Source organism: Triturus cristatus, chromosome 8 (genome assembly GCF_964204655.1).
Source record: "Triturus cristatus chromosome 8, aTriCri1.1, whole genome shotgun sequence".
NCBI classification, from domain to species: domain Eukaryota; kingdom Metazoa; phylum Chordata; class Amphibia; order Caudata; family Salamandridae; genus Triturus; species Triturus cristatus.
In genome coordinates this window covers 55,511,671-55,525,286 of record NC_140591.1, presented here as the reverse complement: position 1 = coordinate 55,525,286, position 13,616 = coordinate 55,511,671, and the positions used below count along the sequence as shown (strand labels likewise).

The window sequence follows — 13,616 nt, the reverse complement described above, 5'->3', positions numbered from 1 at the left end:
ATATAGGTCTGTGTTTCAGAGTATAAGTCAATTCAGAGTTTAGAAAAAAAAATTCTACCTACATTGTCCCCTAAAAAGGATATTCACTCATCAGACCAAGTTACCTGCTGAATGATACTGGACACTTTAACACATAACTATAAACGAAAATAGAATGACCAGGTTCTGTATGTATCGTCTACAATTATTAATAATACATCAGGAGGCCACAGGGACTTGTTGGCTGAAATATCTCAGTTGGGAGATCGTTAGACTGAAGAGCTTAAGGTACCTGATTCAATCCTGACTTTCAGCACAGTGCGAGGGGATCCTACATTCTTGCAAAATATTTCTTGAAATCAGCTCTAGTTTTTTTTTCTTTATTTCTCAAAATATTTTATCAACTGATCAACAACATGATAACTTCAACAAAAAGTTGTCTTTCTGTCCTCCTTCTAAACTTGCTTCCACCTCTCTTGCCATCAGCTTTGATGACAAATTTATCCCATTTTATACTTTTTTCAAAGTAAACTCTTGTCTGCATCAGCTTTCACTTCTCCTTGAACAAAGTTGTCAGTATTGAGATGACATAGCTTACCTACTCAGGCGACATACGTCTGTGTAATACAGTGCTGGTCCACTTAGAGTTTTAAAAGAAAAACGACCTAACATTTATCCCAAAAACGCTACTCACCCATTTCACCAGTTAGCTGCTGAACAATGCAGGACACATTAAAACACAGCTCTAACCTCAGATTGAAAATCCAGGTTCTGCATCTCTGTTCTGGGATTGTTCAAAAAAAGAGGCTGAATACTATAGCTGCTGGCAGGCCGAAATAGCTCAGTTGGGAGAGCGTTAGACTAAAGATCTAAAGGTCCCTGGTTCGATCCCGGGTTTCGGCACGTTTTGAACTTCTGCTTTGCATGCCACAAAGACTATTTTGAGTCAACTCATATTGACTTTGTTTATAATGATCAAAACATTTTATCAAGATAATCGACAATACAATTAATTCAACATATTATTTACTTTCTGTCTTTCTTTCAAACTTGCTTCCACCTCTCTTGTATTCAACTTTGCCTCCTTTATTTCCCAATTCTTCCTTTAATTGAAAGTAAAGCTTTGCCTGCATCAGCCTCCAGTTCCCCTTATACAAAACTGTTAGTAGTCAGATGACCTAGCTTGCCGACCCTCGCCATATAGGTCTGTGTTTCTGAGTATAAGTCCATTCATAGTTTACAAACATCATCTAACTAACTTGGCTCCTAAAAAGGAAATTCACCCATCAGACCAATTTAGCTACTGAATAATACTGGACAATTTAACACATAACTGCACATGCAGATAGAGTGACCAGGTTCTGCATTTTTCTTTAACAATTATAAAAAATACAACAGAAAGCCAAAATTGCCAGCTGGATGAAATAGCTCAGTTGGGAGAGCAGTAGACTGAAGATCTAAAGGTCCCTGGTTCAATCCCGGGTTTAGGCACATTTTGAACTTCTGCTTTGCATGCCACAAATGCTATTTGGAGTCAACTCATATTGACGTTGTTTATAATGATCAAAACCTTTTATCAAGCTGATCGAAAAGACAACCATTTCAACATATTTTTTACATTCTCTCTTTCTGTCAAACTTGCTTCCACCTCTCTTGTATTCAACTTTACCTGCTTTATTTGCCAATTCTTCCTTTAATTGAAAGTAAAGCTTTGCCTGCATCAGCCTCGAGTTCCCCTTATACAAAACTGTTAGTAGTCAGATGACCTAGTTTGCCTACCCTCGCCATATAGGTCTGTGTCTCTGAGTATAAGTCCATTCATAGTTTACAAACATCTTCTAACTAACTTGGCTCCTAAAAAGGAAATTCACCCATCAGACCAATTTAGCTGCTGAATAATATTGGACAATTTAACACATAACTGCACATGCAGATAGAATGACCAGGGTCTGCATTTATCTTTAACAATTATCAAAAATACAACAGAAAGCCAAAATGGCCAGCTGGATGAAATAGCTCAGTTGGGAGAGTGTTAGATTGAAAATCTAAAAGTCCCTTGTTCAATGCTGGGTTTCGGAAAAGTCTGAGAGGTTTCTTGCTTCTCACAAAATATTTCTTGGTATCAGCTCAAGTTTTTCTTTCTTTATTTATCAAAATATTTGATCAACTGATCGACAACATGATCAATTCAACATAGAATTGTCTTTCTGTCCTCCTTCTAAATTTGCTTCCACCTCTCTTGCATTCAGCTTCGACTACAAATGTTTCCTATTTCATGCTTTTTTGTAAAGTAAACTCTTGTCTGCATCAGCTTCCACTTCTCCTTGAACACAGATTTCAGTATTCAGATGACATAGCTTACCTACTCAGGCCAAATACCTCTGTGTAATATGGTGCTAGTCCATTCAGAGTAAAAAACAAAAGCTACCTAACCTGGATCCGAAAAATGCTATTTACCTATTGCACCCGTTAACTGATGAATGATACAGGACATCTTAAAACATAGCTCTAGCATGAGGTTGAGCATCTATTTTCTTGGGAAGTTTAAAAGAAAGGATGAAAACCCAAACTACCAGCAGGCCGAAATAGCTCAGTTGGGAGAGCGTTAGACTGAAGATCTAAAGGTCCCTGGTTCAATCCCGGGTTTTGGCACAATTTCAACTTCTGCTTTTCATGTCACAAAAGCTGTTTGGAGTTAAATCAACGCTCTTCTTTATCAAAACCTTTTATCAATCTGATCAACAACACAATCAATTCAACATATTATTTACTTTCTGTCTTCCTTTCAAACTTGCTTCCACCTCTCTTGTATTCAACTATGCCTCATTTATTTGCAACTTCTTGCTTTATTTTAAAGTAAAGCTTTGCCTGCATCAGCCTCCAATTCCCCTTATACAAAACTGTCAGTAGTCAGATGACATAGCTTGTACACCCTGGCCATATAGGTCTGTGTTTCAGAGTATAAGTCAATTCAGAGTTTAGGAAAAAAAAATTCTACCTACCTTGTCCCCTAAAAAGGATATTCACTCATCAGACCAAGTTACCTGCTGAATGATACTGGACACTTTAACACATAACTATAAACGAAAATAGAATGACCAGGTTCTGTATGTATCGTCTACAATTATTAATAATACATCAGGAGGCCACAGGGACTTGTTGGCTGAAATATCTCAGTTGGGAGATCGTTAGACTGAAGAGCTTAAGGTACCTGATTCAATCCTGACTTTCAGCACAGTGCGAGGGGATCCTACATTCTTGCAAAATATTTCTTGAAATCAGCTCTAGTTTTTTTTTTTATTTCTCAAAATATTTTATCAACTGATCAACAACATGATAACTTCAACAAAAAGTTGTCTTTCTGTCCTCCTTCTAAACTTGCTTCCACCTCTCTTGCCATCAACTTTGATGACAAATTTATCCCATTTTATACTTTTTTCAAAGTAAACTCTTGTCTGCATCAGCTTTCACTTCTCCTTGAACAAAGTTGTCAGTATTGAGATGACATAGCTTACCTACTCAGGCGACATACGTCTGTGTAATACAGTGCTGGTCCACTTAGAGTTTTAAAAGAAAAACGACCTAACATTTATCCCAAAAACGCTACTCACCCTTTCACCAGTTAGCTGCTGAACAATGCAGGACACATTAAAACACAGCTCTAACCTCAGATTGAAAATCCAGGTTCTGCATCTCTGTTCTGGGATTGTTCAAAAAAAGAGGCTGAATACTATAGCTGCTGGCAGGCCGAAATAGCTCAGTTGGGAGAGCGTTAGACTGAAGATCTAAAGGTCCCTGGTTCGATCCCGGGTTTCGGCACATTTTGAACTTCTGCTTTGCATGCCACAAAGACTATTTTGAGTCAACTCATATTGACTTTGTTTATAATGATCAAAACCTTTTATCAAGATAATCGACAATGCAATTAATTCAACATATTATTTACTTTCTGTCTTTCTTTCAAACTTGCTTCCACCTCTCTTGTATTCAACTTTGCCTCCTTTATTTCCCAATTCTTCCTTTAATTGAAAGTAAAGCTTTGCCTGCATCAGCCTCCAGTTCCCCTTATACAAAACTGTTAGTAGTAAGATGACCTAGCTTGCCGACCCTCGCCATATAGGTCTGTGTTTCTGAGTATAAGTCCATTCATAGTTTACAAACATCATCTAACTAACTTGGCTCCTAAAAAGGAAATTCACCCATCAGACCAATTTAGCTACTGAATAATACTGGACAATTTAACACATAACTGCACATGCAGATAGAGTGACCAGGTTCTGCATTTTTCTTTAACAATTATAAAAAATACAACAGAAAGCCAAAATTGCCAGCTGGATGAAATAGCTCAGTTGGTAGAGCAGTAGACTGAAGATCTAAAGGTCCCTGGTTCAATCCCGGGTTTAGGCACATTTTGAACTTCTGCTTTGCATGCCACAAATGCTATTTGGAGTCAACTCATATTGACGTTGTTTATAATGATCAAAACCATTTATCAAGCTGATCGATAAGACAACCATTTCAACATATTTTTTACATTCTGTCTTTCTGTCAAACTTGCTTCCACCTCTCTTGTATTCAACTTTACCTGCTTTATTTGCCAATTCTTCCTTTAATTGAAAGTAAAGCTTTGCCTGCATCAGCCTCGAGTTCCCCTTATACAAAACTGTTAGTAGTCAGATGACCTAGTTTGCCTACCCTCGCCATATAGGTCTGTGTGTCTGAGTATAAGTCCATTCATAGTTTACAAACATCTTCTAACTAACTTGGCTCCTAAAAAGGAAATTCACCCATCAGACCAATTTAGCTGCTGAATAATATTGGACAATTTAACACATAACTGCACATGCAGATAGAATGACCAGGGTCTGCATTTATCTTTAACAATTATCAAAAATACAACAGAAAGCCAAAATGGCCAGCTGGATGAAATAGCTCAGTTGGGAGAGTGTTAGATTGAAAATCTAAAAGTCCCTTGTTCAATGCTGGGTTTCGGAAAAGTCTGAGAGGTTTCTTGCTTCTCACAAAATATTTCTTGGTATCAGCTCAAGTTTTTCTTTCTTTATTTATCAAAATATTTGATCAACTGATCGACAACATGATCAATTCAACATAGAATTGTCTTTCTGTCCTCCTTCTAAATTTGCTTCCACCTCTCTTGCATTCAGCTTCGACTACAAATGTTTCCTATTTCATGCTTTTTTGTAAAGTAAACTCTTGTCTGCATCAGCTTCCACTTCTCCTTGAACACAGATTTCAGTATTCAGATGACATAGCTTACCTACTCAGGCCAAATACCTCTGTGTAATATGGTGCTAGTCCATTCAGAGTAAAAAACAAAAGCTACCTAACCTGGATCCGAAAAATGCTATTTACCTATTGCACCCGTTAACTGGTGAATGATACAGGACATCTTAAAACATAGCTCTAGCATGAGGTTGAGCATCTATTTTCTTGTGAAGTTTAAAAAAAAAGGATGAAGCCCCAAACTACCAGCAGGCCGAAATAGATCAGTTGGGAGAGCGTTAGACTGAAGATCTAAAGGTCCCTGGTTCTATCCCGGGTTTCGGCACAATTTCAACTTCTGCTTTTCATGTCACAAAAGCTGTTTGGAGTTAAATCAACGCTCTTCTTTATCAAAACCTTTTATCAATCTGATCAACAACACAATCAATTCAACATATTATTTACTTTCTGTCTTCCTTTCAAACTTGCTTCCACCTCTCTTGTATTCAACTATGCCTCATTTATTTGCAACTTCTTGCTTTATTTTAAAGTAAAGCTTTGCCTGCATCAGCCTCCAGTTCCCCTTATACAAAACTGTCAGTAGTCAGATGACATAGCTTGTACACCCTGGCCATATAGGTCTGTGTTTCAGAGTATAAGTCAATTCAGAGTTTAGAAAAAAAAATTCTACCTACCTTGTCCCCTAAAAAGGATATTCACTCATCAGACCAAGTTACCTGCTGAATGATACTGGACACTTTAACACATAACTATAAACGAAAATAGAATGACCAGGTTCTGTATGTATCGTCTACAATTATTAATAATACATCAGGAGGCCACAGGGACTTGTTGGCTGAAATATCTCAGTTGGGAGATCGTTAGACTGAAGAGCTTAAGGTACCTGATTCAATCCTGACTTTCAGCACAGTGCGAGGGGATCCTACATTCTTGCAAAATATTTCTTGAAATCAGCTCTAGTTTTTTTTTTTTATTTCTCAAAATATTTTATCAACTGATCAACAACATGATAACTTCAACAAAAATTTGTCTTTCTGTCCTCCTTCTAAACTTGCTTCCACCTCTCTTGCCATCAACTTTGATGACGAATTTATCCCATTTTATACTTTTTTCAAAGTAAACTCTTGTCTGCATCAGCTTTCACTTCTCCTTGAACAAAGTTGTCAGTATTGAGATGACATAGCTTACCTACTCAGGCGACATACGTCTGTGTAATACAGTGCTGGTCCACTTAGAGTTTTAAAAGAAAAACGACCTAACATTTATCCCAAAAACGCTACTCACCCTTTCACCAGTTAGCTGCTGAACAATGCAGGACACATTAAAACACAGCTCTAACCTCAGATTGAAAATCCAGGTTCTGCATCTCTGTTCTGGGATTGTTCAAAAAAAGAGGCTGAATACTATAGCTGCTGGCAGGCCGAAATAGCTCAGTTGGGAGAGCGTTAGACTGAAGATCTAAAGGTCCCTGGTTCGATCCCGGGTTTCGGCACATTTTGAACTTCTGCTTTGCATGCCACAAAGACTATTTTGAATCAACTCATATTGACTTTGTTTATAATGATCAAAACCTTTTATCAAGATAATCGACAATACAATTAATTCAACATATTATTTACTTTCTGTCTTTCTTTCAAACTTGCTTCCACCTCTCTTGTATTCAACTTTGCCTCCTTTATTTCCCAATTCTTCCTTTAATTGAAAGTAAAGCTTTGCCTGCATCAGCCTCCAGTTCCCCTTATACAAAACTGTTAGTAGTCAGATGACCTAGCTTGCCGACCCTCGCCATATAGGTCTGTGTTTCTGAGTATAAGTCCATTCATAGTTTACAAACATCATCTAACTAACTTGGCTCCTAAAAAGGAAATTCACCCATCAGACCAATTTAGCTACTGAATAATACTGGACAATTTAACACATAACTGCACATGCAGATAGAGTGACCAGGTTCTGCATTTTTCTTTAACAATTATAAAAAATACAACAGAAAGCCAAAATTGCCAGCTGGATGAAATAGCTCAGTTGGGAGAGCAGTAGACTGAAGATCTAAAGGTCCCTGGTTCAATCCCGGGTTTAGGCACATTTTGAACTTCTGCTTTGCATGCCACAAATGCTATTTGGAGTCAACTCATATTGACGTTGTTTATAATGATCAAAACCTTTTATCAAGCTGATCGATAAGACAACCATTTCAACATATTTTTTACATTCTGTCTTTCTGTCAAACTTGCTTCCACCTCTCTTGTATTCAACTTTACCTGCTTTATTTGCCAATTCTTCCTTTAATTGAAAGTAAAGCTTTGCCTGCATCAGCCTCGAGTTCCCCTTATACAAAACTGTTAGTAGTCAGATGACCTAGTTTGCCTACCCTCGCCATATAGGTCTGTGTGTCTGAGTATAAGTCCATTCATAGTTTACAAACATCTTCTAACTAACTTGGCTCCTAAAAAGGAAATTCACCCATCAGACCAATTTAGCTGCTGAATAATATTGTACAATTTAACACATAACTGCACATGCAGATAGAATGACCAGGGTCTGCATTTATCTTTAACAATTATCAAAAATACAACAGAAAGCCAAAATGGCCAGCTGGATGAAATAGCTCAGTTGGGAGAGTGTTAGATTGAAAATCTAAAAGTCCCTTGTTCAATGCTGGGTTTCGGAAAAGTCTGAGAGGTTTCTTGCTTCTCACAAAATATTTCTTGGTATCAGCTCAAGTTTTTCTTTCTTTATTTATCAAAATATTTGATCAACTGATCGACAACATGATCAATTCAACATAGAATTGTCTTTCTGTCCTCCTTCTAAATTTGCTTCCACCTCTCTTGCATTCAGCTTCGACTACAAATGTTTCCTATTTCATGCTTTTTTGTAAAGTAAACTCTTGTCTGCATCAGCTTCCACTTCTCCTTGAACACAGATTTCAGTATTCAGATGACATAGCTTACCTACTCAGGCCAAATACCTCTGTGTAATATGGTGCTAGTCCATTCAGAGTAAAAAACAAAAGCTACCTAACCTGGATCCGAAAAATGCTATTTACCTATTGCACCCGTTAAGTGATGAATGATACAGGACATCTTAAAACATAGCTCTAGCATGAGGTTGAGCATCTATTTTCTTGGGAAGTTTAAAAGAAAGGATGAAGACCCAAACTACCAGCAGGCCGAAATAGCTCAGTTGGGAGAGCGTTAGACTGAAGATCAAAAGGTCCCTGGTTCAATCCCGGGTTTCGGCACAATTTCAACTTCTGCTTTTCATGTCACAAAAGCTGTTTGGAGTTAAATCAACGCTCTTCTTTATCAAAACCTTTTATCAATCTGATCAACAACACAATCAATTCAACATATTATTTACTTTCCGTCTTCCTTTCAAACTTGCTTCCACCTCTCTTGTATTCAACTATGCCTCATTTATTTGCAACTTCTTGCTTTATTTTAAAGTAAAGCTTTGCCTGCATCAGCCTCCAATTCCCCTTATACAAAACTGTCAGTAGTCAGATGACATAGCTTGTACACCCTGGCCATATAGGTCTGTGTTTCAGAGTATAAGTCAATTCAGAGTTTAGAAAAAAAAATTCTACCTACCTTGTCCCCTAAAAAGGATATTCACTCATCAGACCAAGTTACCTGCTGAATGATACTGGACACTTTAACACATAACTATAAACGAAAATAGAATGACCAGGTTCTGTATGTATCGTCTACAATTATTAATAATACATCAGGAGGCCACAGGGACTTGTTGGCTGAAATATCTCAGTTGGGAGATCGTTAGACTGAAGAGCTTAAGGTACCTGATTCAATCCTGACTTTCAGCACAGTGCGAGGGGATCCTACATTCTTGCAAAATATTTCTTGAAATCAGCTCTAGTTTTTTTTTCTTTATTTCTCAAAATATTTTATCAACTGATCAACAACATGATAACTTCAACAAAAAGTTGTCTTTCTGTCCTCCTTCTAAACTTGCTTCCACCTCTCTTGCCATCAACTTTGATGACGAATTTATCCCATTTTATACTTTTTTCAAAGTAAACTCTTGTCTGCATCAGCTTTCACTTCTCCTTGAACAAAGTTGTCAGTATTGAGATGACATAGCTTACCTACTCAGGCGACATACGTCTGTGTAATACAGTGCTGGTCCACTCAGAGTTTTAAAAGAAAAACGACCTAACATTTATCCCAAAAACGCTACTCACCCATTTCACCAGTTAGCTGCTGAACAATGCAGGACACATTAAAACACAGCTCTAACCTCAGATTGAAAATCCAGGTTCTGCATCTCTGTTCTGGGATTGTTCAAAAAAAGAGGCTGAATACTATAGCTGCTGGCAGGCCGAAATAGCTCAGTTGGGAGAGTGTTAGACTGAAGATCTAAAGGTCCCTGGTTCGATCCCGGGTTTCGGCACATTTTGAACTTCTGCTTTGCATGCCACAAAGACTATTTTGAGTCAACTCATATTGACTTTGTTTATAATGATCAAAACCTTTTATCAAGATAATCGACAATACAATTAATTCAACATATTATTTACTTTCTGTCTTTCTTTCAAACTTGCTTCCACCTCTCTTGTATTCAACTTTGCCTCCTTTATTTCCCAATTCTTCCTTTAATTGAAAGTAAAGCTTTGCCTGCATCAGCCTCCAGTTCCCCTTATACAAAACTGTTAGTAGTCAGATGACCTAGCTTGCCGACCCTCGCCATATAGGTCTGTGTTTCTGAGTATAAGTCCATTCATAGTTTACAAACATCATCTAACTAACTTGGCTCCTAAAAAGGAAATTCACCCATCAGACCAATTTAGCTACTGAATAATACTGGACAATTTAACACATAACTGCACATGCAGATAGAGTGACCAGGTTCTGCATTTATCTTTAACAATTATAAAAAATACAACAGAAAGCCAAAATTGCCAGCTGGATGAAATAGCTCAGTTGGGAGAGCAGTAGACTGAAGATCTAAAGGTCCCTGGTTCAATCCCGGGTTTAGGCACATTTTGAACTTATGCTTTGCATGCCACAAATGCTATTTGGAGTCAACTCATATTGACGTTGTTTATAATGATCAAAACCTTTTATCAAGCTGATCGAAAAGACAACCATTTCAACATATTTTTTACATTCTGTCTTTCTGTCAAACTTGCTTCCACCTCTCTTGTATTCAAATTTACCTGCTTTATTTGCCAATTCTTCCTTTAATTGAAAGTAAAGCTTTGCCTGCATCAGCCTCGAGTCCCCCTTATACAAAACTGTTAGTAGTCAGATGACCTAGTTTGCCTACCCTCGCCATATAGGTCTGTGTGTCTGAGTATAAGTCCATTCATAGTTTACAAACATCTTCTAACTAACTTGGCTCCTAAAAAGGAAATTCACCCATCAGACCAATTTAGCTGCTGAATAATATTGTACAATTTAACACATAACTGCACATGCAGATAGAATGACCAGGGTCTGCATTTATCTTTAACAATTATCAAAAATACAACAGAAAGCCAAAATGGCCAGCTGGATGAAATAGCTCAGTTGGGAGAGTGTTAGATTGAAAATCTAAAAGTCCCTTGTTCAATGCTGGGTTTCGGAAAAGTCTGAGAGGTTTCTTGCTTCTCACAAAATATTTCTTGGTATCAGCTCAAGTTTTTCTTTCTTTATTTATCAAAATATTTGATCAACTGATCGACAACATGATCAATTCAACATAGAATTGTCTTTCTGTCCTCCTTCTAAATTTGCTTCCACCTCTCTTGCATTCAGCTTCGACTACAAATGTTTCCTATTTCATGCTTTTTTGTAAAGTAAACTCTTGTCTGCATCAGCTTCCACTTCTCCTTGAACACAGATTTCAGTATTCAGATGACATAGCTTACCTACTCAGGCCAAATACCTCTGTGTAATATGGTGCTAGTCCATTCAGAGTAAAAAACAAAAGCTACCTAACCTGGATCCGAAAAATGCTATTTACCTATTGCACCCGTTAAGTGATGAATGATACAGGACATCTTAAAACATAGCTCTAGCATGAGGTTGAGCATCTATTTTCTTGGGAAGTTTAAAAGAAAGGATGAAGACCCAAACTACCAGCAGGCCGAAATAGCTCAGTTGGGAGAGCGTTAGACTGAAGGTCTAAAGGTCCCTGGTTCAATCCCGGGTTTCGGCACAATTTCAACTTCTGCTTTTCATGTCACAAAAGCTGTTTGGAGTTAAATCAACGCTCTTCTTTATCAAAACCTTTTATCAATCTGATCAACAACACAATCAATTCAACATATTATTTACTTTCCGTCTTCCTTTCAAACTTGCTTCCACCTCTCTTGTATTCAACTATGCCTCATTTATTTGCAACTTCTTGCTTTATTTTAAAGTAAAGCTTTGCCTGCATCAGCCTCCAATTCCCCTTATACAAAACTGTCAGTAGTCAGATGACATAGCTTGTACACCCTGGCCATATAGGTCTGTGTTTCAGAGTATAAGTCAATTCAGAGTTTAGAAAAAAAAATTCTACCTACCTTGTCCCCTAAAAAGGATATTCACTCATCAGACCAAGTTACCTGCTGAATGATACTGGACACTTTAACACATAACTATAAACGAAAATAGAATGACCAGGTTCTGTATGTATCGTCTACAATTATTAATAATACATCAGGAGGCCACAGGGACTTGTTGGCTGAAATATCTCAGTTGGGAGATCGTTAGACTGAAGAGCTTAAGGTACCTGATTCAATCCTGACTTTCAGCACAGTGCGAGGGGATCCTACATTCTTGCAAAATATTTCTTGAAATCAGCTCTAGTTTTTTTTTCTTTATTTCTCAAAATATTTTATCAACTGATCAACAACATGATAACTTCAACAAAAAGTTGTCTTTCTGTCCTCCTTCTAAACTTGCTTCCACCTCTCTTGCCATCAACTTTGATGACGAATTTATCCCATTTTATACTTTTTTCAAAGTAAACTCTTGTCTGCATCAGCTTTCACTTCTCCTTGAACAAAGTTGTCAGTATTGAGATGACATAGCTTACCTACTCAGGCGACATACGTCTGTGTAATACAGTGCTGGTCCACTCAGAGTTTTAAAAGAAAAACGACCTAACATTTATCCCAAAAACGCTACTCACCCATTTCACCAGTTAGCTGCTGAACAATGCAGGACACATTAAAACACAGCTCTAACCTCAGATTGAAAATCCAGGTTCTGCATCTCTGTTCTGGGATTGTTCAAAAAAAGAGGCTGAATACTATAGCTGCTGGCAGGCCGAAATAGCTCAGTTGGGAGAGTGTTAGACTGAAGATCTAAAGGTCCCTGGTTCGATCCCGGGTTTCGGCACATTTTGAACTTCTGCTTTGCATGCCACAAAGACTATTTTGAGTCAACTCATATTGACTTTGTTTATAATGATCAAAACCTTTTATCAAGATAATCGACAATACAATTAATTCAACATATTATTTACTTTCTGTCTTTCTTTCAAACTTGCTTCCACCTCTCTTGTATTCAACTTTGCCTCCTTTATTTCCCAATTCTTCCTTTAATTGAAAGTAAAGCTTTGCCTGCATCAGCCTCCAGTTCCCCTTATACAAAACTGTTAGTAGTCAGATGACCTAGCTTGCCGACCCTCGCCATATAGGTCTGTGTTTCTGAGTATAAGTCCATTCATAGTTTACAAACATCATCTAACTAACTTGGCTCCTAAAAAGGAAATTCACCCATCAGACCAATTTAGCTACTGAATAATACTGGACAATTTAACACATAACTGCACATGCAGATAGAGTGACCAGGTTCTGCATTTATCTTTAACAATTATAAAAAATACAACAGAAAGCCAAAATTGCCAGCTGGATGAAATAGCTCAGTTGGGAGAGCAGTAGACTGAAGATCTAAAGGTCCCTGGTTCAATCCCGGGTTTAGGCACATTTTGAACTTATGCTTTGCATGCCACAAATGCTATTTGGAGTCAACTCATATTGACGTTGTTTATAATGATCAAAACCTTTTATCAAGCTGATCGAAAAGACAACCATTTCAACATATTTTTTACATTCTGTCTTTCTGTCAAACTTGCTTCCACCTCTCTTGTATTCAAATTTACCTGCTTTATTTGCCAATTCTTCCTTTAATTGAAAGTAAAGCTTTGCCTGCATCAGCCTCGAGTTCCCCTTATACAAAACTGTTAGTAGTCAGATGACCTAGTTTGCCTACCCTCGCCACATAGGTCTGTGTGTCTGAGTATAAGTCCATTCATAGTTTACAAACATCTTCTAACTAACTTGGCTCCTAAAAAGGAAATTCACCCATCAGACCAATTTAGCTGCTGAATAACATTGGACAATTTAACACATAACTGCACATGCAGATAGAATGACCAGGGTCTGCATTTATCTTTAACAA

The 13,616-nt window shown here is 37.6% G+C and overlaps 6 non-coding genes across 6 annotated transcripts; all 6 read left to right on the top strand.

Moving 5' to 3' along the window:
* Window positions 1–809: 809 nt before the first annotated feature.
* On the top strand, window positions 810–882 carry TRNAF-AAA (transfer RNA phenylalanine (anticodon AAA)). Its single transcript has one exon. It is a non-coding gene; the product is annotated as a tRNA-Phe (tRNA).
* A 1,676-nt stretch (window positions 883–2,558) lies between these two features.
* Window positions 2,559–2,631, top strand: TRNAF-GAA (transfer RNA phenylalanine (anticodon GAA)). Its single transcript has one exon. It is a non-coding gene; the product is annotated as a tRNA-Phe (tRNA).
* Window positions 2,632–3,725: 1,094 nt separating this feature from the next.
* Window positions 3,726–3,798, top strand: TRNAF-GAA (transfer RNA phenylalanine (anticodon GAA)). Its single transcript has one exon. It is a non-coding gene; the product is annotated as a tRNA-Phe (tRNA).
* Window positions 3,799–6,642: 2,844 nt separating this feature from the next.
* Window positions 6,643–6,715, top strand: TRNAF-GAA (transfer RNA phenylalanine (anticodon GAA)). Its single transcript has one exon. It is a non-coding gene; the product is annotated as a tRNA-Phe (tRNA).
* Window positions 6,716–9,560: 2,845 nt separating this feature from the next.
* TRNAF-GAA (transfer RNA phenylalanine (anticodon GAA)) lies at window positions 9,561–9,633 on the top strand. Its single transcript has one exon. It is a non-coding gene; the product is annotated as a tRNA-Phe (tRNA).
* A 2,845-nt stretch (window positions 9,634–12,478) lies between these two features.
* On the top strand, window positions 12,479–12,551 carry TRNAF-GAA (transfer RNA phenylalanine (anticodon GAA)). Its single transcript has one exon. It is a non-coding gene; the product is annotated as a tRNA-Phe (tRNA).
* Window positions 12,552–13,616: the final 1,065 nt, after the last annotated feature.